At 42.5% G+C, this 26,063-nt stretch overlaps 1 protein-coding gene across 1 annotated transcript in view; it reads right to left on the reverse strand.

Annotated features, from left to right (window-relative positions):
• ST6GAL2 (ST6 beta-galactoside alpha-2,6-sialyltransferase 2) overlaps window positions 1-21,419 on the reverse strand; it is a 50,489-nt gene extending 29,070 nt beyond the window's left edge. Inside the window, exon 1 of the mRNA XM_066176673.1 lies at window positions 21,382-21,419. The gene's annotated coding sequence lies outside the window, so the exon portion shown is untranslated. The remainder of the gene's footprint in view (window positions 1-21,381) is intronic.
• Between the last annotated feature and the right edge of the window lie 4,644 nt (window positions 21,420-26,063).

Here is a 26,063-nt window from a genome sequence, read left to right on the forward strand (position 1 = left end):
TTAATGTTTTTTTGCTCACAAGAAATGCCTTGTCCTCCAGCAGTACAGCTGAGCTGGAAGCAAATTCAAGGTCATTACTGTATTAGTTGCAAGAGGACCTCTACAACCTCACAGGATCTTGAAGGCTGTGTGTCGAAAGCTGCACTAAGTTCAGAGAAATATCAGTTTATCTTATCTCCCTCTACACTAAACATCCAGTCCTCTCCCCCTCAGCCCTTGCAGCTGCTCACACCTTACAGTCCCTGGCTTTGAAAATGCCTGGGAGGAGAGGGCAGCCCTTCCACATGGCCCCCACCACCCTCCTGCTGGCAGCAGACCCCTCTGGTGTTCAAGGGGGTATCTTCCTCAGCACCATCCAGGGATGCACTTGGATTCCTGCCCCGTGCTGCCTTCAGCAGCACATCTCAATTCCAAAGAGCAGAGCATTTGTGTAGGAAACCAGAAATGACAATGGCAACAAATTACACTGGCTAAATAAATAAAAACAGGTGATTTCGTGGGTGCAGTTACTGAAGTCTGCTGGATGCTTCAAGAATAAGCTTCCATCTCTTTTACCTATGCTCAACATACAGCTCTTAAACTGTTAAAGCAATTCTACACAAGTTTTTAAATTATCATTAGCATTTCTTATTGTCTCCAACTTCACCCCCCTGCTGTAATAATCCGCCCTTACTTACAGACTGCTGGAGTCAAAGCTGCTGCAGAGGAGGAGCAGAGGAATAAGTCTACCCCTGGAGGAAACAACTGAGACTTAACCCAACCCAGCTTCCTCTTCAGCAGAAGTGATAAGCCTGTTCTGCCCCAGAGGCTGAAGACCTCATTTTCCTATGTATCTGCCTTCCGATGGGTTCCTTCAACTATTAACTGATTTAAGTTCCAACTACCATATGGAGAATGGCTCTTCTCCTTTCCCAGTCTGGTCATTCCCACAAAAGCCCTGGAAAACATGAGGCAAGGTACAAACCAGTGAAGTGGGCAAAAAGGTAAGACTTACTTATTTGCTTAATAGAAGTATTAGCAGCAGCTATGAAAAGGAAAGGCAAACCCCAATGGTATCTTTGAGGGATCCCAGGAGATAAAGGCAATTCCCCAGTGGAAATTAAAGGCTGATTTTCCAGAAGCAGCACCCACTTGTGGGAAATTTCATCTTGCCACGCTAAGATGCAAGAAACCAAAGAGTTCCCCCTCCCTTTATAAAGCCCATTGTTTTGCAACAAGGAGCACTTTTCATTTTTCTAAAGTAGGCCTCCTGACTATTTCTTAAATGAGAAGAGATGGATAAGGGAGATTTTTTTTAATTCCTTTGAAACATTCCTCCCTTTCAACACTGTCTATTGTTAAAATTAATTTGTACGGACCCTGGCAGCTCAGAGGTCAGGATGGTTCAAGTTGATGTGCTAAGATGTGCACTGTTATGTTAAATAGGGTTTTTCTTGGCTGCAGCTTTGCAGCGAAGGTCACCACGGGGTTATTTGGGGTAGCAAATGTTAGCAGTGGGCAACCATTCCCAAAGGGCTGAGAATCAGACCAAGGTTTATTTGATCGAAAGCTTAGGCAGCCTGAACAGATAGCAAATGCTCCGTTAGTTTGCTTCATCTCTTAGTCAGCTAATTCCAGAGTATTAAGAAGGCTCTGGCATAGGGCAAGACAGCTGGAGGCTGCACTTCCAGGGTGGGGAATACACTCGTCCTCTCATGTGGAAAGTGCCAAATTGGTTTTAGTGTTATCACATCATTTCTGCGGTGGAAGCCATACAGTCGGCAGCAACAGACAGGCAAGCCTGTGGGGAGTGGTGACTGCCAGAAGATGTATATTACTCTGTGGATGGCCTCTGTGTTTGTCTTATTGGCTCTGATTAGGCCTCTTAATTAATGAATCTCTTTTGGACAACTTCCTTGTTAGTCCCGATAAATCTGGCTCCTTCCTTCAGAGGAGTCAAGCTGCATTCAGTATTTTTTGTGGCAACCTAAGAAACTGTCTTCTGAAATAAAGAAAAAACACCCAAAGAAATCTGAAGTAGAACAGTTTTTTTCCAATATTGCCTTTTAAACCTATATTTAATTATCTACTTAGAGAAAATTCCTTGGGAGGTATTCAAATAATGGTATTGCTAACCAGAGTCACCTACTAAATGTGAGCCAGGTGTCCCAAGTCAGAGCATTTGGAAAGAGCAGTCTCAGGTTCTTGCTTCTGAGGATGCAGGCAGGCAGTGTGCCTGTTCTTAGGTCCTCTGATAAAACCTAGCATTTCAAGTTAAAAGGGATGGGAGTGAAGCGACTTCTTTTTTTATTTATTTTTACTAATGACCCATTTCCAGGAGCTTAGGCTGTAAGAAAATTGCCAAATATAGTGAAATTTGCAGTAAAACTCACTCAAGCTGGCAATTCAGCAGCTGGAGAAATGCTCAGTGGGGTTTCTGCCAAGGAACGCGTCCTAGATTATTCTGTAGGAGCATGGAGGCTTAGATGCATCAATCTCTGGGGCTTAGTAGAAGGTCAAAGTTATCTTCTATGCATCTGATATCTAGCATCCATGCTCCATCATCAAGTTCAAGCTTCCTGGCATTGAAGGCAGCTATCATTTTCCCACAGCCCACAGACCACATACAGGTTGTCTGAGTGTGGGCTGACAGAAGGGAAGTAAAAATAGCCATACCAGCTCTGATCCTTCACATGCAGACTCTCTCACCACCAGTGGAAATGTTAAACACAGCAACAATGGTCAGGGAGAACCTGGCTTCCCAGTGGCTGATGGCACCTCACAGGTCAACCTCCATCTACTCAACTTGCAGCAGCTTTTCTCAGGAGCCATGAGAGCAGCTCTCACTCTGACATGCTCTGAGATTCACCACTCTGGCCAGGATTTCCTCACAGATTTCAGGTCAGGGGAGACAACTAAACCTGTCTTTTCTAGACTGGTTATGAGCTGACCACAGTCTTGCTGTTCTAACTGAGGGTTTCTATAGAAATGTACTACATACCACTTACATGTGAAATTCAGTACAACTTCAATGTAAATCACTTCCAGGCTCTTTAATCAAAACTACAAAGGAGCAGAAGTGTCACACAGTTGTGTGAAGACAAGCAGTTTTCACAACATAACTCAAATCACCCCCACAGCCTCTCCAGGAATGCCTCACAGAGCCCCATGTACTACCTGCACTCAGCCTTATCTACTTCTGACCCCTTTTTTTAGCATTTGCTCTTGCCACATCTGTGCTATGTCCTGGCCCTGTTCACAGCAAGATGCAAAGGTTCAAGGCTGCATCAAGTTGCTGCAAACGCCAGCGGAGTTTGGCTCCAACACAGGACATGGGCGCAGAAACCACCACTTCGGCCACAGTCCCTAGCATGCCCTCACAAGCAGTAAAGAAGCAGATGAAGTAGCTTTATTGCCCTTTCAGATCTACCAGCTGGATGTTTTGGATGGGTTTTGGTCATATTTCAGCTGCCACAGCACTGTCTCTTGATCCAAACAGCAGGGGAAAAAAAATCCACTCGTATCTACATCAATATAAAACCATTGCAAATATCCTAAGACAGCGCAAGTCACTTTTCCAAAGTGAAATTCAGTATGCCACTGCACAGTCATGGAGGGATCTAGGTTTGCACAACCACCATCCCAGCAGGCTCCACTCTTACACGTCAGTAGTTCCTCTGCAGATCAAACCACAGAGCTGCATGTGGCTTTTCTGTGCAGCTCTTTCCTGCAGCTCCCCTCCCTCTCACAAACTGCAGGTTGCAGAGGAACTGCTGTTGTTCCCAGGGGATCTGATCACCATGAAGGTCCTGGGAAGCTGAATGCCGTGTAGACTGAAACACCAAGCTGGCTGGAGATAAAAGCCAGGTGTGGAAACAAGGTGACCAGACTGATGGTCATCACTTACTCGTGCATCCTCCACTCATACATAACCACTTTATTAAGATATTTAGTTTTATTGCTGCAGTGAGGTCAATGAGGAGGAAGTGAGCTGTACACCAACACAGGGAGGAAGAACCAGGGGCTGGGGGAGGCTATGGCACTAGGCCAGGAGAGAAGGAAGCCTGGCTGCAGGGCAGCACAGAGGGCAGGAAGGCAGAGAGACTGAAAATAAACTACATCCATAGTGCTACTGGAGGAGCAAAACAACACCTGCCAGAGAGGCAGCGACACTTCAGCACCACAGGGATCAGAACTGGAAGCAAAAACTTCCGCCCAGCAGAATGATCACATTCTTCCCTTTGGGGAAGCACCATGAGAGCCCTGCTACTGCTGAGGAAAGGCTCTGGACTTGAGCATCCTACCCTATTCCTCCCAAGATGGGAAAGAAGCTGCCATGTTCCTTCAGCAGATGGGAAGCTTGGGTGAGGGGCAGGAGCCACACCGTGACTCCCAGGTCAATGTGCTGCTTCCTGCCACCCCTGTGACTGGGAAAGGGTACCCTGGAGCACTGACCCTGGTCCTTGCAGGTGGAGCACAGCCCTTGCACCAGGGCACTTTCAGACTGAGCTTTGCAATGGATCGGCATGCAAAAGAGTGGCACACATCTTCCCCTGTGAACATTACTTCACACCCCATGCAGAGATGCTCCAAAATACAGGCATGGATGATACCAGAGGACACACAACACAAGCAGGAGTTTATGCCCATTTTTGGCACAGCCTTTCTCTCTTTGGGACTTATTCCCCACCCACAGAATAAGGTTTTAATCCCATTCTCCCCTTCAAAGGCAGAGTTCAGGAGCAGCCTGTGCTTATGTTCTGTGTAAGTGAACAGGATGGCAGGAACCTCTTAATGCACACCACAACAAGACAGAGAGGCACAGAGAACTGGATAATACTACTCAGTGTCTAATAAAACAGAAGAAAAAAAAATCTAGCCAACAGACATAACTGTATTGGGTTCCCCTCCCTCATTTTAAGGGACAGCTTTTGATACCGTACTTGCAAAACACATAATTCAAAAAAGGAAGGAAGTGCTTTGAGGGTTTTTATTTAAAGCTTGACAGGATAAACGAATCACATTCTCATTAAATCACACAAATCTCAGGCTGCACACAAGACTAAACCACGAGAAATAGGACGTTACAAATCCTCATGCAGTTCTACACTTCCAGCACAACAGCTCATTTTATTTCTGCTCTTGGCAAGGTTAGAATAAAAGGCTTCTTTTCTTTGATCCATAAATGTTTTTAGATGCTATATTACTTGAACTTTACACGGCAGTAATTGCGCTGAAAAAGGGCAATCTGAATTGCTTCCTTTAAGAAGGAAACATTTATACTGACACACACATGAACAGAGAGTACAGTTACAAAAGACTGTTTCAATCCCATCACAAAAAACTTGACCAAATTCACTAACTCTTCCAGGCAGAAGTGATTGGAGAATTTTGATTTTCCACTCTAAAGCAACATTTCTGAGATATACTGATTATCTGCATCTCTGTGTAGCAGTACATTTTATATCTGCCAAGTATTTTCTTACTGTATGTTTCTAACACTGTAGGCATTGTTTTGCTTTCCTTTTAATTACTAACTTCTTTATTAGACTGTAGTATGTCTTTTTAAATTTGTTCCAGAAAGCAAGCAACTCTGCCCTTGTTTAAAAACTCTAATATAGAACAATGTTAAACAAATTGTTCCCTATTTCTCAGGTCTATCTCAGTGCCAGTTCCCATTTGTTTATGTTAGCAAAGTAATTGTAGGAGAATATTTAGAAAATTATCATTGTTAACATTTCATTTCTGTATATTCATACATATACATACAAACAACATGCCTTCTATGTGCTTATTTGCCTTAGCCTAAAAGATTGAATGAAAAATTTCACCCTGGAAGAAGGCTTGCCAAACTGAAGGATGAAGTCAGTTTAGCCCTTTGTTACATTACAATCTAAAAATGAAATTTCCTGGACTGAAACAATTTTCCCCTCTTTTTTGTATATTTTAATACTTAACATGACTCTGCTGATAATGCGCCAACCTACACTAGCTGGGATATTTTGGTTGGCTTCCTAAAACAAAATGAAGTGGTATTAGTATCACCCCCCCCACCCCCCGCCTCTTTCTTTCTCTTTCCATTCTGGCACTGTTTTATGCATGGCTGTGGGCAAAATTAGTTTAAACTATGACTAGATCAACAGAAATCTCTTCGCGGGGAGGGGGGGGGGGGGGGGGTACAGCTGTTTCTAACCTGACATGAACCACTGGAACCTCAATCCTATCTGTCTGGATATTTTACAGAGAAACAGGATCTCTAACAACTACCAGCATGAAACTAGCATGAGCAATAGTGACAAACTAAGGTTGTTGGAAGATACTTGGTACTTTTTTGGTGCCATACTGGCTTTAAAACCTGAAGGTAACCAGTATATATCTAATATATTCCCTTCCTTCAATTGTTCAACAGATGGGATAATCAAAATTTTCATTAAAATATTTCTTAGTATTTCAAATGCCAGCTATGCACTTCTTGGTTTTCAGCCAACAGGAAAGCCTTTGAAATACCACCAATTTCATTTAAAAGCCCTCCTTCTAAGACTCCCTTTAAGCAGCCAAGACATTCAAATCTTTTTTGCATGTGCTCTGCCCATCTTTTGCACACCGTTTAGAAGATGTAGATGCATCTGCTGAGAAGGTGCTGATGAAGCGCATCCTCCTGGCCAGCACAGAGCATAGCCATCCTCTCATCAAGATGTCAGAAATATCTGAAACTGTCCTCTCCTCTCCTCCTGCACTCAGCATCCATGCGAGCAGACCCCCTTGGCAAGGAGTAGGTGGGGTGTGCCCACACTCCCCTTGCAAACCCACCTGCTTGCTTTCCCAGGGAGCCTCTTCTGAGGCAGTGCTTGCTTCTCTTCTGGCTCGTGCCCTTCCCAGGAAACAGGAGTTTTCCCCCACCATGGCACCATCTGCCATTTAGGAAACCTACTGGCAACAGTCAAACCAGCCACTGGGGGAATTAGGAAAAGAGTTTGAAAGGACAGAGATGAAGCATTTATGTGATTTTGACCCTTGTCTAGGATAATACAACCCCAACCCTTGCCTGCAGCTTTTAAGTGCTAAAGGCATGACACAAGTAATAAAGTAAAGCCAATTCACTGTCCTAAATCAATCAGAAGGTTTTCTCTACCAACATGAAAAGAGACTGCTCTGACAAAGAAATCCTTGTTTTAACACAGATTGATTCCTCAGCAGCACCCAATCCTGTCAAACATATTCTGCTGATGGGGTTTAGTCTTCCTTCAATCCCATTCAGATAGTAAGTAAATGGGGAAAAACGTTAGGCTGAACTAAAAACTAATGCCTAATGTTTCTAAAATTTTCAGGATTTTTGGCTTTATTTCCTGATTTACATCTATACTCCTAGTCAGCGTGTTAACAGAGATGTTTTACTAACAGTTAAAACTTATATAGCAGATATAGACTGTGCTACACAGGATGACTGCAAGCAAAGCAAAATTTTCCTACTTTCATCAGGCTGGGTTGTTAGGTATTTTTTAATGTTAGAGAAAAATACATTGAAGTTCATACTAAAGATGAGTATAAAAATGCAAATAGATGTATTAGTAGCAATCATAAGTGATGTCAAGCAGTGACGAGACTCTTGTTCTGGTGTTCAGCTGTGCTCAATCTCCTCCAAACTCTTTCAAAATTTTCAGTATCTATGCAAAACAGTCTGTTGTGCTTGCTCTGCCTTAGGAAAAAAGTAAAATTCTTACAAATCAGTATTTGGACATGAGGCAGTACAGCAAGGTGCCGCTAGTAGTAAACCTATCAATCACCAAACCTGGTTTGGTGAATTGATTAAACCAAATTTATCATTCCAATAAAGCAGAAGGAAACCTATATGGGAACAGTACATATGTTTTAATCCATCTTAATTGTATAATTTCATAGTACTTCCAGTAACTGTAGTGACTTTCATTAATATGAACCCTCCAAATGTGAAACCTGATATTAGATTTAACAGACCCTGGAGGGTCATGAGAGACACCAGATTATTCCCAGGAAGTAATGGCAGAACTTTGTTTGTTCCCACTACCCCACCAGTGCATTGATGCAGAGCTACAGGAGAATTCTGTAGCACCTCACGATCCTGAAATGACATTTAAGTAGAGGGGTAGAAAGATTTTAAGATGAATTTATGAGCAGTTGTTGACTGGTCTACTTACAAACTGCATTTATTCAAACATATCTTGTACCTCAAATTCTGCTTTTCCACTTAAAGAGCCCAAAGCTGTGAACAGTAACAGCCACATAATCTGGGTGTTTTGACTTCAGCATAAGAAAATGAACACCACAGAGCTTTTCTTAAACAAGAAGGCAGACAATATGTAATGCCCTACAAAAAACAAGAGAAACTGTTTGAAGTTAGATGGGGAGGAGTGAGTACTCACACACAGAGATCTGATGATCAGCTCTGGACCCAGAACCCCACTGACAGCATTTGCACATGAACAGATGTCACTGCAAGTCAGAATCTGGACACTGTCAAAATTTAGTCTAAAGACACTGTTCTATTACAGATTTTCTTCTATTTTAACTGCTTTTTCAGATTCCTAAACCTCTTCAGATTGCTCCAAAAGCAGCAGAAACTATTAACAGTGAACTAATTTATGATGAAATGGATTTATCATACTAACTAGAGATAATTTTTTTAAACTTTAATTGTTCAGATTTGATACAGCTCTTTAAGAATCCTATCCAATGCACTTTCACAAATCTCAGTGGATAATATTTATCTGTCTTATTTACTAATTACTTCCAAATTACAAGTGTCCCTCAGGTCTGAATCATTTTTGATGAAAGAATGAGCAGACTTCTATACCATGAGGAAGAGAAATTAAAGGAGAAGAATTTGCATGGTTCAGATCAGGCTAATGGTAAGTTTGATCTCTTTAAAGTGTTTTCTAACTTTATCACCACATGCAGTTAACAATTTGTATTTGCTAAGTGTTCTATGCAATTGCCTTGCCTAGATCTCTTAGGGTTTTTTAGTAAAAGGAGATAATCATTAAAAGCCATGGCAAAAGCAGTATTCCCGACTGCAGATACTGTAAATGTCACAGTCCCCATAAACAAACTGAGCATGGACAAGCACATGAGGAATAATCACATATTTTCAAGACATTTAAACGGAACATGCCCAAGGGCACACTGTAGAGGAGCCCATGCTTCCATCAGTGGGTAACATATACAGTCTCCTTTCCAGCAGCTGAAGAATCCAAGTTTATGTGAATTCTAATATATCACTTTTCTGCCAAGCACACTGTTGTACAAAACAGGCACACTTCAGTTTAAAATCAATTCACTTGGCTTGGGCATCAGAGAATCAGGGAAAAAATAGACTTTTACTATATGACATTAGCTCTCTAAAAGCATTGTCTTTCTTGAAAAAATAGTATTTTAAATATAGTAAATACTTTATGTACTCTATGTACTTTCTCTACTGCTACTATTTCTCCAGCATTTCAGCCAGTGACAGAAAACTCCAGATTACAGTGGTGTGTCTCCTCTGGCATGACCAATCACTATAATAAACCCTTGATTTCCAAAATTCATAAGTAGTGCCTCTATTCTGAACTTTAAGACCTTTGAAACAGTTGCATTGCTAGAAGTCTTGACCCAATTTCTCTTTCTCTTGATGGCACTTTTATTTAGGATGTCTGTTTCCAAGTCCCTTGACATTTTCCCTAAGTACTTTGCATACATGGGACTTGCAACTGTCTTCTTTTGTAACCTCACTTCAGATCGGTAGAAAATAAATGAGGGGAATCTTTTGCTTAAAAAGATATTGCATTTCAAAGAATAAAAACGTAACTTTTTTGTTTAGGAACTCTGAATGAAAAATTCAGTTTCAGTTTCTATCCCTAAACCACAATGGAACTGATGTGGCATTGAATTTTACTTTCTGAGAAACTTGGGCAGCAGCATAATGAGGAACTCTCTCGTTGCTCTGCTGTTACTGACCACACTTCTGCCTTAAAACCAATTCCAAACAACTGAGGGGAAATATCACATCCTATCACATATAAAGATGCTGACTTTAATTCAGTGGTAAGGTAAGGAAAACTTCACACTCTCTGACACATACTTACAGGGTAGATTCAGCACACATAATATAGTTTTGAGTCACAAAACCCCAGCAGTGTCCATCTGACAAATTTTGTGCCCTTGCATAGTTGTATTATTGTCTGTTAGCATTCTTGCCTCACTTACTTAAAATGTTAAAAGCCAGTAAATAAGGAACTAATATCAAGGATTTAAGGGGATATTTTAATTAGTCATACTTTAAAAACTATTCTTCAGAAAATAAGTGAGAAAATTCAGAAACAGGGTTAAAGCACTTCAGTCAAAAAGCAAACTGCTGTGGGAAGATGCCTTTACTTTCTTGAGCTGGATCAGATGTCTATCTTAGCCATGCTGAATTTCTCAGCAGTCAAGGCTATGAATTACTATTGGCTGCTTGACTGACTAACCATGGTGCTGGTATGCTTGAGACCTTCCAAACACAGCAGGGTTATTGCAGAAGTAGACAATACTATAATATTGCAGTATTACAGGCTTTGCAGTTTTCTATTCCTTCTCTCAGCTTGTGCAACGGGTTTATGACACTCCTTGGAAACTTTCACCTGGGAGCACAGGATGGATCAGCACCAGTAGTAACTCAAAACTTTACGGCTCTGCAGCCTGAAGAGTGCAGACATACTATTTCTAGAAACACCAAGAAGTTAAAAATTCTTTGAGGTGACCTCCTCCTTCGAGGCCCTGCTTACTGAAGAAATCATGCAGAGAGTCACTATGCCTGGAGTGCCTACTCCAGCGACATATATCTGAGCTAACTCAGGAATCAAAAGATGCATCCTCATATCCATGTATTTTGCTTTGCATTTTTGCTTTGATGGCTTTGCTTTTGGTGCTATCATCACCTGAAGAATTTTCAGGGTACTTTCAACTGCCACTAGTCATCGTTTTACAAAAATAGAGAGCCTAATGTCACACTGGACAGAAGCAAAGTTCCACATACACAGTGTGCTCTACCTAGTGCTGGTGTCCCTATTTATCTCATGATGACCTTGCAAGAGGAATATATATTTCAGAGACTGCAAGACTTAAGTATTTTAATTCCGTGGTCCAGGAGTTTTCTGTAGGGTTTCTATCCGGTCTGAAGTTTTTGCAGGCTGTAGTGTATACCTGATCACTGGTATAAGTAGCTGTGCCCACATTACCTGCACCCTGCACCCTTCTCAGTGGCTGCCTATTTGGAGGCACATTGATTTTTTTTTAGCTGACTCTGTTGGTCTTTTCAGTGCTCCTAATAATAAAAGGCCTGAGCAAATAGAAAAGCTACTGATCAGTGTTTTACACAGATACCCTTTTACTGGAATTAACCCAACATAAACTACTGTAACAATTGTATTTTTGGTGTGGGGTGTGGTAGGCAAGAAGCAGGCATGCCCCTCAGCTACAGCTGCTAGCCAGGAGCAGTACAGATGGCAAAGAGGACAAAGACTGGCCTTGCACAGACACACAGAGCACCTCCTGGCTTCGTGGACTGCAGAGTTTGGCAGGTGCTGAGTGATCCTGCCTGAAAGACAGCCCTACCAAACAGTGCTGCACAGCACCCTGTCTCTTCAGGAGCAGCACCTCCTCGCTTCTGCCAAGGTTCTCCTGGAGCTTTATAACTTAAGCTCCACAAAGAAAAATACAGACAAGCAGTGACTTTGAACACTCTTCAGTCCCTGCCTCAGGTTAAGGGCTCATTCCAGCCTGACATCTGTTCCAGCCCTGCTTGCTCTGTCTATACAGTAGCTCAATCAACCTAATTAAATGTCTTGAAATACAGCATATTTAGAGACCTTTGCTCATTTGGCTCTATCCAACAATAGCATGCTATGGTCTTCACATCACTCAGAAAACAGCAGTCAGAGCAGAGGAAAAGGGCTGGTGCAAAACCAGGTCCCACCCCTGTGCAGAAGTCACTGCTAAGGTGCCTCTAACTTGAAAAATTCTGTTTCCTAATGCCTATCTGAAATCTTGCCATTTTGAAAGCTAGACATTTCAGCCTACAGATTTTTAGAGCCACAATGAAGAGCAGCTCAAAAGCACACATGGAGAATACTGATCCCCATCTTAGGCCACTGCCACCCTCACAGCTTTCCACAGCAGGAGCTGCCACTAGGGAAACCCTAAATGCCAAGCTGGCCATCAGTCAGAAACATATTTTGCCTCAAGGTGAGAGTATGACTAGGCCAACAGAGATACTCTCTTCTACTGAGCCGAGAGGGAAAAGCTGTACTGAATAGTCATCTCTTAAACCAGACACTCCAAAAAGCTCTCAGTGACAGTATGGTAGGAGCAGGACTCCAAGTGCAAATCCTTCTGCAGCAGTTACAGGACTAATGTTTCTGCCTTACCACATGTGCCTATAGCCAGCCGTGCACACTTTGGCTCCAACCTGCCTGGCTCTGAATTTATCCTTTAAAAAAAAAAATCTGAAATAAACAGCAAAAATACAGTCAGTCTGAACAAGCAGTGAACAATGACAATGGCATGAATATTAACTATGCACAAATATTTCTAATGGAGAGATTAGCTTTCTATAACAAACTCTGGTTTTAACCTTCATAACTTCAACAAAGTAAAACCCAGTCACATGAAATTTCAGAGTCGTGGTCTCATGCCAAGGAAAGCTCCTCTGGAAAGTTTGAGGTAGATCGGCCAAGGCATCTTGAAGATATGAGAGTTCCTGAAAAGTGAGGTGTTCTCCATTTCTTGGACTGTTCCCTAATTTTTTTTGGCTCACCATAACTAAAAAACGGTTGGCTTAGACATTCCAAATTTGCTTGGCTACTACTGGTGCCTTTGACTAGTTGCAGGCTATTTTATTACTAAATGTGGGTTTGTGCAATTCTGAGCACTGCAGTTGTTAACACCACATGTTGGCTTGTGCACGCCACAGGCAAGCCAGCCTGGCCCACGGCAGGCTCCTCCATCACCTCATCAGCTGTGCTCAGGAGGCAGCTCGGAAGCCCAGGACCCTTCCCTCAGGTCCAACTGGGTGTAAGAACTTGGCTGGACTTTATAGATTCCATGGGGAGACATTCTGTCAAGCTAGAGAGAAATGGTCCTGGGGTGCTTCCCATCCTTGCCAGTACCAAAGTTCCTCTCTTGGAAAGGTGAGCAAACACCAGACACAGATGGTTTCCTCCCCTGACTTAGTGTTGTCCTCCTCCTAGTCCTTCAATCCATACGTAGCCTTACTTTCTGATGAACCCAAAAATTTTTCTCAGTGAACATCCACATAGTTCCCAACCCTTTCCCCCATGGATTACTGATCCAATCTATTTTCCATTTCCATGCGAACTGCAGAATGTGTGCTGGAGTCTGGGTGCTTCTTCTGCAGCAGATTCCCCCTCTCTGCTCCAGTCTCTTGGTCTCCAAGGCCCTCTTCTAGACTAGGAGCCTTGCACACATAGACACAAGATAGAGCATTAGACTTCTGGACAGGAACCCCCAGGGGGAAGATTTCAGCCCTCAAGAAGCAAATTTTCTCCCCTGAGCAAACTTAAAATTTGTGTGATGAACCCTGGAGAGACTGTACCTAAGGAATTCACTCCTGATGGGGACTGTTCTGTTCACAATCTTGATTTTGATAACGGATACTATGGCAACAACATGTATCACTTGACAGCTTTCAGCATGGTCAACTACTTTAAACAATTCTCCTTAGGCTTTGATGTTTCCTTTGTCAGTGACTATCACCTGCTACCTTGCCAGGAAAACAAGCAGCGCACAGCTGACTAGTGGTGAGAAACATTAGGCTATTGAAACACTTCCCCCTGAAGTGTGTTTCTACACGGAAACAGTGTTACAAAGAGACCTATTCTTTCTGAGATGCACACATGCATGACTCTCATTCACAGGAGCTACGCAAGTGAATCCAAAGTAAAATAGGCTTGAAAGTGTCTACATTTACCAAACATTGATCCCACACAGAAAGCCCTTTTAAGAATGACATATCCTTTGACCTTCTGCATCTTACTTTTGCTCTTCCAAAACAAAAGACTTTGCAATGACCAGAACCCCTACATTAAAAACCAAAACTGGTACTATAATCCCCCCAAAAAACCCAGAAAATAAAATTTATCTACCTAATAGGCAGTAAGAACAGATTTTTTTTTCCCACATTTCTTGTCCAATTGGAGATTTATCAGAGCTCTTTTATTTGTACCAACTTCAAATATCTGTTCTGTCACCTTTAAAATGCAGATAATCTAACTCAGAGATGTGTTCTTCTCAGGAGAGACCACACAATGCTCAATCAGGTTTTACAAAATACAGAGTCCTGTGCTGGGCCGGCACAAACCTGTGGAGCACCACGGAAAAGCTACAAGAAGAGAACTTCTGGAAGTCTGTCACAGAGCTCCAGCCTCCACTGCCCTTTGGGAAGGGTGCTTCCCAGCTCCAGCCTGCCTGCCGCCCTGTGAGCTAATGAAAAGAGCATGAGCAGGATCCGCAGGCACTTTCCTCCCCCTCTCAATCCACAAAGGGCGAGTCACAGTCTGACCCTAACTTAACACTCGAGCTGTAAACTTACTTAACACTTGTAGAAGAATTTATTTTTTTCAAACATACTGATGGCAGCATATGGCCCATCGACAGGTTTATTATTATAAGACACTTTTTCCACCAGGTTATAGTCTTTTTTATAAGCATATGTTTCAGCACATAATAAAACCCCTAAGAACTGTTTCTGAAATGTGCAGGCACAGAAACTACTTTTCAAAGTTTGTCAAGACAATGAAAGAAACAATGTTTAAAGAGACTTCCATTTTTCTAAAGGTCTTTCTCTCAATGTCTTTTAAATCCAAGGGTGCTTGGGAGTTATGCATGTTTAAAAAAAAACAAAAGGAAGAAAAAGAAAAATGAGTTCTCTTTGTTAATGCCACATTCCTCTCTATTTTGTCAAAGCAATCATTTTTATACTTAGTAAAACTTCTCCTTCCACTAAATAGACCTCTTAACTATGCTTTACATCAGAACATGTGGTTTATGGGTGAATGATAAGATTCCGAAAATTAGGTGGCATCTTACAAAGAAAATGTAAACACCACACTGCTAAAGTCACGCAAACTCATCGGTGCAAAGCCACCCTTGATACTCTGTGCCCTTCAGCTGCACTAATAAAGATCCGCCTGCGGAGTCAGGGTGGTTTGATCACCAACTTCCATCCGTCTGCAAGACTGCATCCAAGTCAAATGTCTAAAAACAAGTCACTGCTTGATATTCCTATAGTCCACATCTGTGGTCTTAAGAAAGAAGACTTCTTGTCTATGCAGCTATAATGCAATTTCTCTGCTAGCACCACAATCTTTAGGGGGGGAAAACAAGTCACATAGTGTACCACGTTTTGTTAAAAAAAAAAATCCTACACTCCACTTATTCTTAATGCTTTCTCCCTAACATCTCACAATATATTTAGCCCAAGCGGGCTTGATTTTAAAAGCAGCTTCCTCAATACATCAAAATATGACCCAACTCAGGTATGTTTGCTAGCAGCTTTGTTTCCTACCACCCAAGTTCTGAGTCTCCTGTTAAAAAGAGCCAGCAGCTAGAACACAAACTAGGATTCACCGAGGTCTACATCCTGAGCCCACTTAAAGGTGGTACAAAACCTTTCACTAGTTTTATGGGCCTGGATATTAGACCTATGGTTCCCTAAAGATACCAGAGGCCTTACAGAATGTATGATACAATGATATATTAAATACTCCTTGGCACTAAAAAGGAATTTTGCAATCGCTTTGAATATTTCATTGGTATTTAGGGAAAGAAAGAGCACTTCTTTCCTATGTATATTTGTCCCCTTCCCCCAGTGATACTCCCCACAAAAGGCAGATGTTTTAAGACACTGGAAAAAATAATCATACACAAGCAGATTTGAAGCTTAAAGAACAAAAATCTCTAATTTTATCATAGGCATACTGTTAAAATTGGCATGCATGAGCTTGCATTCAAAGAAAACTCATTTGTTAAAATTAATCACTGACTTCTCAGCCAATTTGTCAGGTAACTACTACCACGTCTGGACATGATTAGTTAGCTTCACTGGAAGATACAGGGTGCCCTCTATAATGCTTCCACAGGATGAAATCCTAAACCCTGTGAAGCCTTTGAACATTCTGCAAGCAACTTATTCACATGGAGCCAGGACCTCATGGATGCTGCTGTAGGCTCTACTTTTTTCCGCTTTCACAGATTAAGCCTTTCTAGGAGAGAAAGGCCAACAGCTTCGACAATAAGCACACTCTTTCTCCAGCAGCAGACAGAGCAATCACGGGTCCCTGGGCTGTGTTTGGGAACACTTAACTGGTGGGATCGGTTTGAGGCCAAGATGAGGCTTCTGACAAGGGGGCTGGCTCTGCTCATGTAATTGCAGTTGCTGCTCCTATGATGTGGAAACCTGTCTATTAGAAACCACATTTCACAGGTGACTGAACAGCCATCAGATGGTAACAGCTTTCATTTGTCACTGACCTCCCTTCCCTGATGCAGTGTAAGGGTGAATGGCCTGATATTCCATTGTCAGTCCAGAGCCAAACACCCCCTGCTTTGTGTAGTGAATTATAAAATATCTGCATTATTTAGACTGTGTTGAAACAGCACTCCTAACTAGCATTTTCTCATCTAGGCATCGGCCTCATTAGAGAATGGCAAATTCTTCACTACTCAGCTATGCAATCTTTGAGGGCACTTTGGACTATGATTGCAGAGTACATCACTACATTTTTATACACAGAAGGTATTTACTCAGAACATCATGGGCAGATATGACTTGGTATTTCACAGAGACCGGACCAGAGCCTTTGCTGAGAAACCGATATGACAAGTGACTGGACTGAAAGTAGTCCTTCCAGTGATGGACAGAAAGACAACTCTGCTACCAAAATCAAATACAGGACTCAGCACAGTTACTTTAAACTGAGGATCCTATAAAGAGATCTCATCAAATTTTACACCATCCAGACCTCTGGCTCCATCAATGACATAATGGATTCATAAAGTGACAGAACAAATCTCCCCATCTTGCTAAGCCCTCTGTATCTGGTTGGCCACGTATCTTCCAGCCAGACAAATACATATCACATGTGAAGAAGAAATTTTCCTTTTCGAAGTTAACAGCCATTTGGTTATTACAAAGATTTTGTGTTCATACCTCAGAGCACTCACAGTCATTTCACAACCCCAGCTATGTAACACCCTACTCTGGGACAGGATTTGTACAATTCAATACAATAAACAGTGCTCTGTACAAAACCTGAGGTGAATCCTACTCTGATGACAACCACAGAGCTATGCAATGAATAACATTTACTTCTAATTTACATTTAGATTTCTTAAGCACACCTTCCAGAAAGCATAGTGCGCTAACACACGCACACAACCAGCTGTACGGCTGCATCTCCAATGAAACCAAACAGCAATCCAGGCCATCACACCTCACAGCTAACCTCAGTTCCACCTCTCCAGCTCCTCCAAGCCTCTGGTCATCTTCAGCAGCATGGAAGAACTGGCCTCTCCAAAGTGACTGGTGTCAAAGAGGGCTTTGAAGGTCTGTAGACCAATAAGGTCTCCCAGAGCAACTGTCAGTGCAAACTCCCAAGGTCAAGGACCCTCATCAAGAACACTAGGAACAGCTCCCTGATATTTAATTCTTCAAGTGCTTACCCTTCTGGAAAGAGACAAATCTCTGAAAAATGCATATAGCAAACAGAATGCTTTTGGCATGCTTTGCCTTTACGGCCGACTATTGAAGCACTGATTCCAGTCTATGTACGTAAAATTTTCACACCAGATAAAAAGAAATCTGCATTTCTTTACAAGATAACTTTTTTAGATGTGTTACAGATGAAGAAAATCGTTTTTTTATGGTTGCACCTTAGAAAAAACTGGATCTAAAATACAAAACGTTCACAAACCCAGTAAGAAGTGTCAGGGATTTTTACATATATAATATGGTAGCTGTACTTAGCTTTTCACATGATCTTGCATTCTAAATATGTCAGCATAAGTTCTACAAGAGGAAAATGGCATTTATTGTGAAATTAGTATATGTAATTAAGCACCTTTGTGGTGGTGATTTCATCCCATGCCACTCCTTTCACACTTTTAACATAATTTTCAATATGCACAATGTCACTGGAAGAAATACTCTTAACTTCAGTAACCATTTAGAAACTTTAGAAAGAAAATAATTATTACAACTTTCCCATTTGTGTCATGGATTGATTGATACATAAATATGAATTAGAGAATTTTAAGGAAGCACAAAACACATTAACATACAAATGGCACGAAGAACAATTGCTCTGAATTACTACCAGCAAAATCAAAACACAACTGCTTTTAGTTATGCAAATTGAAAATGTAGTGTCAGGACTGCAGAGAGCCTAAGAAGTGCAAAGTTCAGGGAAAAGCCATGTATGCAGCTGCTCCAAAAATAACCATAGTCAGATAAAAGTCTGAAAGCAATTATTTGGGGTGACTATTGTACACAGACCACTGCACTAAGCTTCTATAATTAAACAAGGCAAAAGTTCAGATGGCGCCTAATAAGCCATTTACTACATTAATTATATTCAAGCGTGGCAGTGTAATGCTTGGTAATAACTAACAACAAGGGAAATAATTTAAAGAAAGTATCTGATGTTGTAAATTTCTCTCTTTTTCATTCATCAGTACCAATGTTGCCAGCCAGCCTTTCTAACACACTTCAAACACATGAAAGGGATACTGCTTAGTGTCAGGAAGAGCTATTTAAGGGTTGTAAACCTTTAGGCTGAGGAAGCCAACAGCCTTACTCAACAAAAATGATCCTTTCACTACAAAAGTAGCAGTAAAGTCAGATTTTCCGTTCCTTGGAGCAAGTCTCTATGTCTTTGTTCCAAAGTTACAATGCCACAGGAGCAACCTTTTTTTTTTTTTTTTTTTTTTTTTTTTTTTTTAGCAACAACACCATTTTAACAAACCTCTGCAGATCAACAGATTTCCCACTGACCCTATTCCCTGGATTTGTCTTCACACTGATCACACAGCCTTTGTACACATCTGTGATTTTAATAGTATTTTCAGCAAATTCTTAACAAGATAATTATTATTAGAGAGGTATTTAATGTATTTTGGCTTATTTTAATGCAATTAGTAGCTAAATGCATGGAAAATGAGCCTATACCATATGGCCAAGTACTTCTATGCAGACTGCTAGCCAATTCCCAAGCAAGCACAGAGAAGTTTCCAAATCACAGTTTGAAAATTACTGCAGAGAGATTTGCATACTATTTCTGATGGGCCAGTAGCATTCCAACAAATCACGTAAAAGTCAGCATGCCCCAATAATTTATGCAGTAAGCAGCACACATAGCATCAATTCACAATGCAATTGTTAGGATGCTGCTCTACCTTACTTAACTAATCTGCAATAAAAGAACAAACCAAACAAATTCTGTAGTATACAGTTATTTTTTCATTTTGCTTTCTTGATTTTAAATCAGGAAACAAAATCAACAGATTTTACTTATGCAAAAGTCTATGTTTAACCTAAGAGGGTATATAACAATCATTTTGCAGATTCCAAAGAACAAGAGATGCGATGAACATACAACTTCATTCATGACATCTTTCCACGATGACGTTTACATATGCAACCCTAGCATCTCTTCAAGCCCCCTTTAAAAAGTTTTTGTAACACTCTCCCTATTGTTTGGCCTTTCTTTTCATGTCCTTGATAGAAAACACATAACAAACCATAGATGTAGAACTCTGTGACCTTGCAACAAACCTCCAACATTTCGTATACATCCTCCAGCTCAGCGGAGGATGTGAAGTGTGGACAAACTCCAATGTGCAGTGTGGACAATGCTGGGAAATCCTGTCCTCTGCCCAGATGAAGTGTAGAACAGAAAAGAGTTCTCTGACTACCACACTAGGTATTTTAGACATCCTAAACTCAATCAGAGAAGACTTCTGCCTACAAACAGTTTGAAGTCTTCATTTACAAGATCTCAAATCCAGCACTTCCACAGCAAATAGCAAGATGAGCCTGCCTCCTACAGCAGAGGTGTCCACAAAGTTGTCAGCTGCAGAAATCAGTGCTGAGTGTCCTTGGGTTTGAGTACACACACAGGACCTCACCTCCAGACCCTTTATCACAGCTTCTCATTCAGCAAATACACCACATATTTTCCAAATAGTGCAGCAGTTGGTCTTAGCAAGATACACAAAAAATTAGTAGAGATCCATGGCAGGATTTCCATTCAAAGAGTATTTTAATCAGAAACTACCCATGAAAGAACATCTAAACCACAGTTCAGATTTACATAATAACTAAAACCCCCTTAAGAAAAACAACAAAAAACTGCAAGAGCTCCATCTTTAAATGGAAAAAATATGGAAATTCTTTCTCCATATCTAACAGCCCCACACTATCCAAACCAGCTGATTATTTTCAGCTAAGTTTTCCAAACAAACAAACATATATATATATATATATATATATATATATATATAAATTACCTGGATGCAGACACCACGCCTGGAAAGTTTCATTGCAAAAGGGCTAAAGTTCAGAAAGTTTGCAAGACTGAAAAAGGAAAATCAAATTTAAAAATATGCAAAAACCTAAACCTTGAGGTTTGCCGCTGCCTCCTGCCTTTCTCTTAGCATTTCCCTCCACATCTGAGATGAGTAAACGATCCTCCAAGTTATCAACTAAATTACATGAACGAGTAACCTAACCAAATTTTTTCTAGTACCAAAAGAAACACATTGCCATAACAAAATAAACTAGAAATGGTAGTTGAGTATCAGAGACTATAACATTCCCGATAAATTATAAAACGACACCACAGAAGTGATCCACACCGCTTAGCAGAGGTGAATTCGCCGAGACTTTCTCTTTTTCCTTTGAGAACATCGATTTTTATATGCTACCACAGCTGCCTAACTATTGATAAGAGCAATCTGCAAAAGCAAATATAGAACTAACAGAACAGCCTTAAAAAGCAACCACAAAAAAGGGTCTCATTTAAATTCCTGGAAAGCGCTGCTTCTCTAAACGTATCTATTCAAGCCCTCTTGAGCAGCCGAGCCCTCCTAAAACACACCCTTGCACACTCCCCGCCCGAAAACTGTGTAGCCAAGAAGCCACTAAGCCATGCCACAGAGAACCCATATGGCTTCACCTACAGGGCTTCCTTCCAGCAAACGCTGCACAGTAGAAACCCTCCCTTTCACCATCACCACCCACCTCCCCATTAAAAAAAAAAAAAAAAAAAAAAAAAAACCCCAAAAAATAACAAAACAGAGAAGTGCTCTCCGCCCGGGGTCGCCCCTACGTACCGCCGGGCGCTCAGGGCTCTCTGGGGGCCCAGCCCCCCGAGGTGCAGCAGCCGGGGCGGCGCGGGCGCTCCGCCTCGCCGCGTCCCACGCGGAGCCGCTCCCCCCGCATGCTGCTGGCCGCCGCACGCACAAAGCGCAGGGCGCGGGCAGCGGCCGGGGGCGGGCGGCACCGCGGCTCGGCCGGATCGCGGCGGCACGGGCGGCTCGGCTCGGCTCGGCACCGGCACCGGCACCGGCACCGCCCCCGGGAGCCGCCGCCCGCCGGGGCCACCCCCCGCACGCGGCCGAGCGCCCCCCGCGCCGCCGCCCGGCCCCTCCCGGGATGGGGGTGCCCCCGCCCCCGGTACCTCGCGGGCGGAGCCGGGCGCTACGGCGGCGGGGCGGGAGGTTGCGCTCGCTGGCGGGCGGAGGGGGCCGGGCGGACATGCCGGGGCTGCCCCGGGGCCGTGCCGCGCTGTCCCGGGCTCATTGTTCGGGAAGGGCTGCGGCGGGAGGGGGGGTCACCCCGGCGGCGGGGGTAGTGCCGCGCTTTCCTCCGCACGGGCAGGGGGCTGAGGACAGCGTCGCATCTTCTCCGCGTGGGGGGAGTGCGTGGGGCCGGCGGCAGCGGGGCATCTTCCCCCGCGCCGGCGGGGACCGGGGGATGCGCGGGGATGGGGCGCTGACACCGCGCCTTCCCCCGGCGTGGCGTGGCGTGCCGGGGCCGCGCTGCACCTTCAGGGGTCTGTGCTGGAGAAGTTCAAAGCGGCAGAGAAGGGTGGGAGGGGCGCGGGTGGGGGGCCGGCAGCCTTCTCGCCTTGTCTCTGTGCCCCCCGCCTGCCGGGCGCGGAGAGCGCCGGAGCGTACCGGGACCCCGGGGGCCGACCGGGGACGCGGGGTCTCTCCGTGACCGGTCCGGCAAGTTGAAGGCAGGGTCCTTTCCTCAGCCCTCCCCTGTGATCCGGGGCGGTGGGACTCCCGCACTCACGCGGTGTGGAAGCGCCGCAGCCGGCTTTGGCTCTTTAGGATTAGGCTCTGTTAATTAAGGAAATATTTTAAGCTTAAAGGTCTCCTGAGAAGAAACACATTAACTCGCTAATAAAGCGGGTTGAAAAACAATGCGATACAGGGCTGTTGGATCAGCCATCACAAAGGAAAGGAGAGATCAGAGAAATGCAGCCGGAGTGCGGTAAATGCGCCCTCCCGCCGCTGGACCCACACGGCACCGATCGCTCCGGCGGGACTTCCAGTGCCTGTCCAGCGGCACAGGAAAAGGGAAATGTTTTCCGTGCAGTGGTTGCTCTGCTTTCTCAGCTTGCTGAAAGGCTAAAATACCTTAAAGTATATTTTACTTTTGGTTCAAATTTAATAGTAGTTTACTTTGCAAATAGTCTAATAGTAAGTCATCACTTACAAATAATTAGGATAATGACAGATAACCTTTTTTTTTGTGCTCGGTTGATGCTCGAAGATAAGCATCTTTGTAAAAGCATCTGAGACTGAAGCTTCTTTGTGCCCACATTTGTAAGGTGTAAGCTGATCGGAGCAGCATGCCTGCAAAAGGCACGCCTTCTAAGCTGTGAAACAAGTGTCGAAATAAAAGCCATTAGAACTAAAGGAAAAAAGGTGCTATTTCCTAAATTAAGAGGTAGCATCACAAGGAGGTGAAAGACGAAGCACAATCAAGAATAGGTTAACAGGTTAAAAGCTATGATTGTTTTAAATGATAACACTTAAAGCCAAAAGCAAATAATGGTTCTAAATTTTAGATAAGTTCATGCACTTATTCAATTTTGAGGAATTTCATGAATTGCAAAGTAATTAATGAATAAAAAGAACACATTTCCCCCCAGTCTAGGACATTTTGAAAAAAAAAATTCAAACCTAGAGCTAATTTCTTCAAAAATATAAAAATCCCTGTTTGTCAGCATGATAGGAGAGGTTCTAACACACATAAAGACAACAAAAATTCTATTCAAGGGCATTGTAATGTAGATAGATCCCCAAACTCAGGTTTTTTGGGAACAGTGCTGCTTGAGGAATAGTCCTGTATAGCATTAATTCAAAAGTCTAAATTTATAAAGATAGTTAGCAGTTAAGGGATGGATATTTTCCTGGTATTTTTTTTTTTTTTTTGCACAAACTTGCTGCATCTGTCTACAAAATGATATTATATTGCATGCTGTCTCATAGAATAAAACGTAAGCACGTGTTTCAAGAAATTAAGTGAAAGGTGGATACTGCTTACTCAATTCTTTAAAATTACATAATTAATTTAGGAATCTAAATCTGTACAACTCTACAGACATATCCATCTGTTACTATTTTAAAATGCACTGTTCTTTAGTATGCTCATTTTAATATGCCAGTGAAATAGAACTTCAATTTGGAATAGAATGTAAATGAATAGCATAAATTAGGTGAGTATTCCAGGGAAGCTGGTAAAGCTAAGATATTCTACGTGGGAATCTGAGATAGTTTAAACACGGTATCAGGAATGCTTGTTGCCGAAGACTCCCCTTTTTTTCCACACAGCACTTATAGAATGGGCAGTTGGATTGGTGACAAATAATGTTGGATGAGCATAATTTTTATTGACTGCAGTGGGACTCTCCCCTATGAATCTAAATGTAAAATTTATCTGTAGAAGGCAGGAGGAGTTATTCTGCAATCCAATAAGGTTTGCTTCAGCCTTTGACATTCTGCTTTTGGCTTAGACTCTGAACTCCAAAATGGAAGAACTCTGCATCCTGTGTATTTCCGATCACTGGCCTGATTCTGCCTTCAATTTCAGCAGAGTAATAAAGAACAGCTTCTCTGGAAGCCAGAAGGTAAATTGGGATAAGGTCTGTGAGATCAACATCAGGTCTCCGTGATGTGGGAGCTGCCTGGGGAAGGATTTTAGATGAGAGGACAAATAGCTGGCAAGTCCAGAACGGTAAAGAATTTACTTTCACATGTTTGCAGCTTGAAGAATTTGTCTTTTATATAAATTGATAGCAATAGGGTAAAGTTACACACAGTTGCTGTTGCTTTGTTATTGAGTTTGATGAGTGGTATAGATGTATCTATCACTTTGGTTTGTTACTGTGTTAGAGCAGTGCATATAAATAAAAGGGATAAATAACCTAATTTACTATGAGCAAGAGTCGCAGTATATTAAAAACAGCGGCACAGAGAAAGCTTTTGCCTCTCCTGGAAAAAGTTTTATAACAGATCTTTGTAGTCATCATTTAAACTGGCAGGTACAGTACACAAAGATCCTTAAAGCCCAGGCACAAGCTTATTTAACCTTTTCAGAATATATTCTTGGCTAATGTGACACCACTGATGGAAAAGGGAATTCTTCTATTGACTCTACCAAAGCTGAGTTTCACCAGAATAATTGCAATTTTATTTCAGAACTATTTTGGTGTTGAACAAGTAACTACAATTAAGGTTACATGAATGAGTATGCTCTTGGTGTTCACAGATTGTGAGTCTTCTTGTGGCTCCCTGAGGTATTTTTCTGTTATTACTTCCAAAGGAGACTTGTTAGGTGGGTTCCCACTGTCTTTCTGCAAACCCTTAAACAACTTGGGGAAGTGTGCTTTCCTTCCCTGGAGTAGGAAGGAAGGAAGGAACATGCTTCAGACTGGTCCCTTTAGCACCTCATGAGGTGGTGAATCTCCAGCAGTGCTGCCTCTGAGTAATGCTCTTTTGGCCTGGCATTCATATCCTGCTACACCCATAGAGACCTGCAGTTATCACACACCATGATTCTTGTTAGTGCACACCTGCATTTTCTAGTCATCAAGCAGACTTTTAATAAGCTGAAGATACTTGTTGTTGGCTTCTGCATCAGATGCATTTCAGCATTGCAGTTGTTCAGTTGCCTATGTGGATTTAGCATTGGAACCTACAGAGCTCAATTAACATCTCCCTTAGGAGAGAGAGTGGCCTGGTTTCTTTTTCTCCTATCATCTCATGGCAGATGATTGGCAGAATTGCCTCCTCTCCCAAGCAAGGTGTTTCTCTGCCCTTCAGAAACATCGTGACAAAACTCTTCCTGACTCAGTGAGGTGGTTTAGTTTCAGATGTGTATGTACATTTGGCTGTGCTCACAAGCCTGTTACATCTCTGCCTGATGGATGTCTGCACAAAGTTACATCCTTGCTGTCTGTGTGCACAAAGTTTTTCCAAGGACTCTTTTTGCTTGCTCTGAAATTGGAAGGGGAAAAAAGAAGGGAAGAAAGAATATTTGCCAGCATGGCATAGATCATGTCAGGAAGAATTCTGTGTGTATCCTGTTGCATGTGTGTCTGGAGAGCCAGCCTGGTTGCTGGCTAATGTTCACTGGGTCTGGGCTAGGTGCAGTAGGAAACAGAATGGATTACAAATCCAGAGTCTGGCCACCAAGTATGAGCTACACTGTCTCTGAAGCAGTCCTGGGACCCAAAGATATAAAGGACACAATTTCTTTCTGGTTTTCCCTGGTCTTGAAGGAAAGTGCTAACTTGCTGTTGACCTTACCTGTATTAATAAGTAATTCTTATCCTCCAGTGTGGAAGGATGTGGAAGCTCAGATATGGAAGCCAATAAGCAGAGTCAGAGCCTATTCTTTGCCTTTGTCTCCCTCATATTTGCCTTAGGAAGGAAACATGGACTTCCAACTCTATAGCATGAACTTAGAACAACACCAAGGTCACATGTCCATTTACTTG

The sequence above is a fragment of the Chamaea fasciata genome, unplaced genomic scaffold (assembly GCF_029207755.1).
Source record: "Chamaea fasciata isolate MVZ Bird 193981 ecotype frontalis unplaced genomic scaffold, bChaFas1.0.hap1 SCAF_2, whole genome shotgun sequence".
In the NCBI taxonomy this organism is placed as follows: Eukaryota; Metazoa; Chordata; class Aves; order Passeriformes; family Sylviidae; genus Chamaea; species Chamaea fasciata.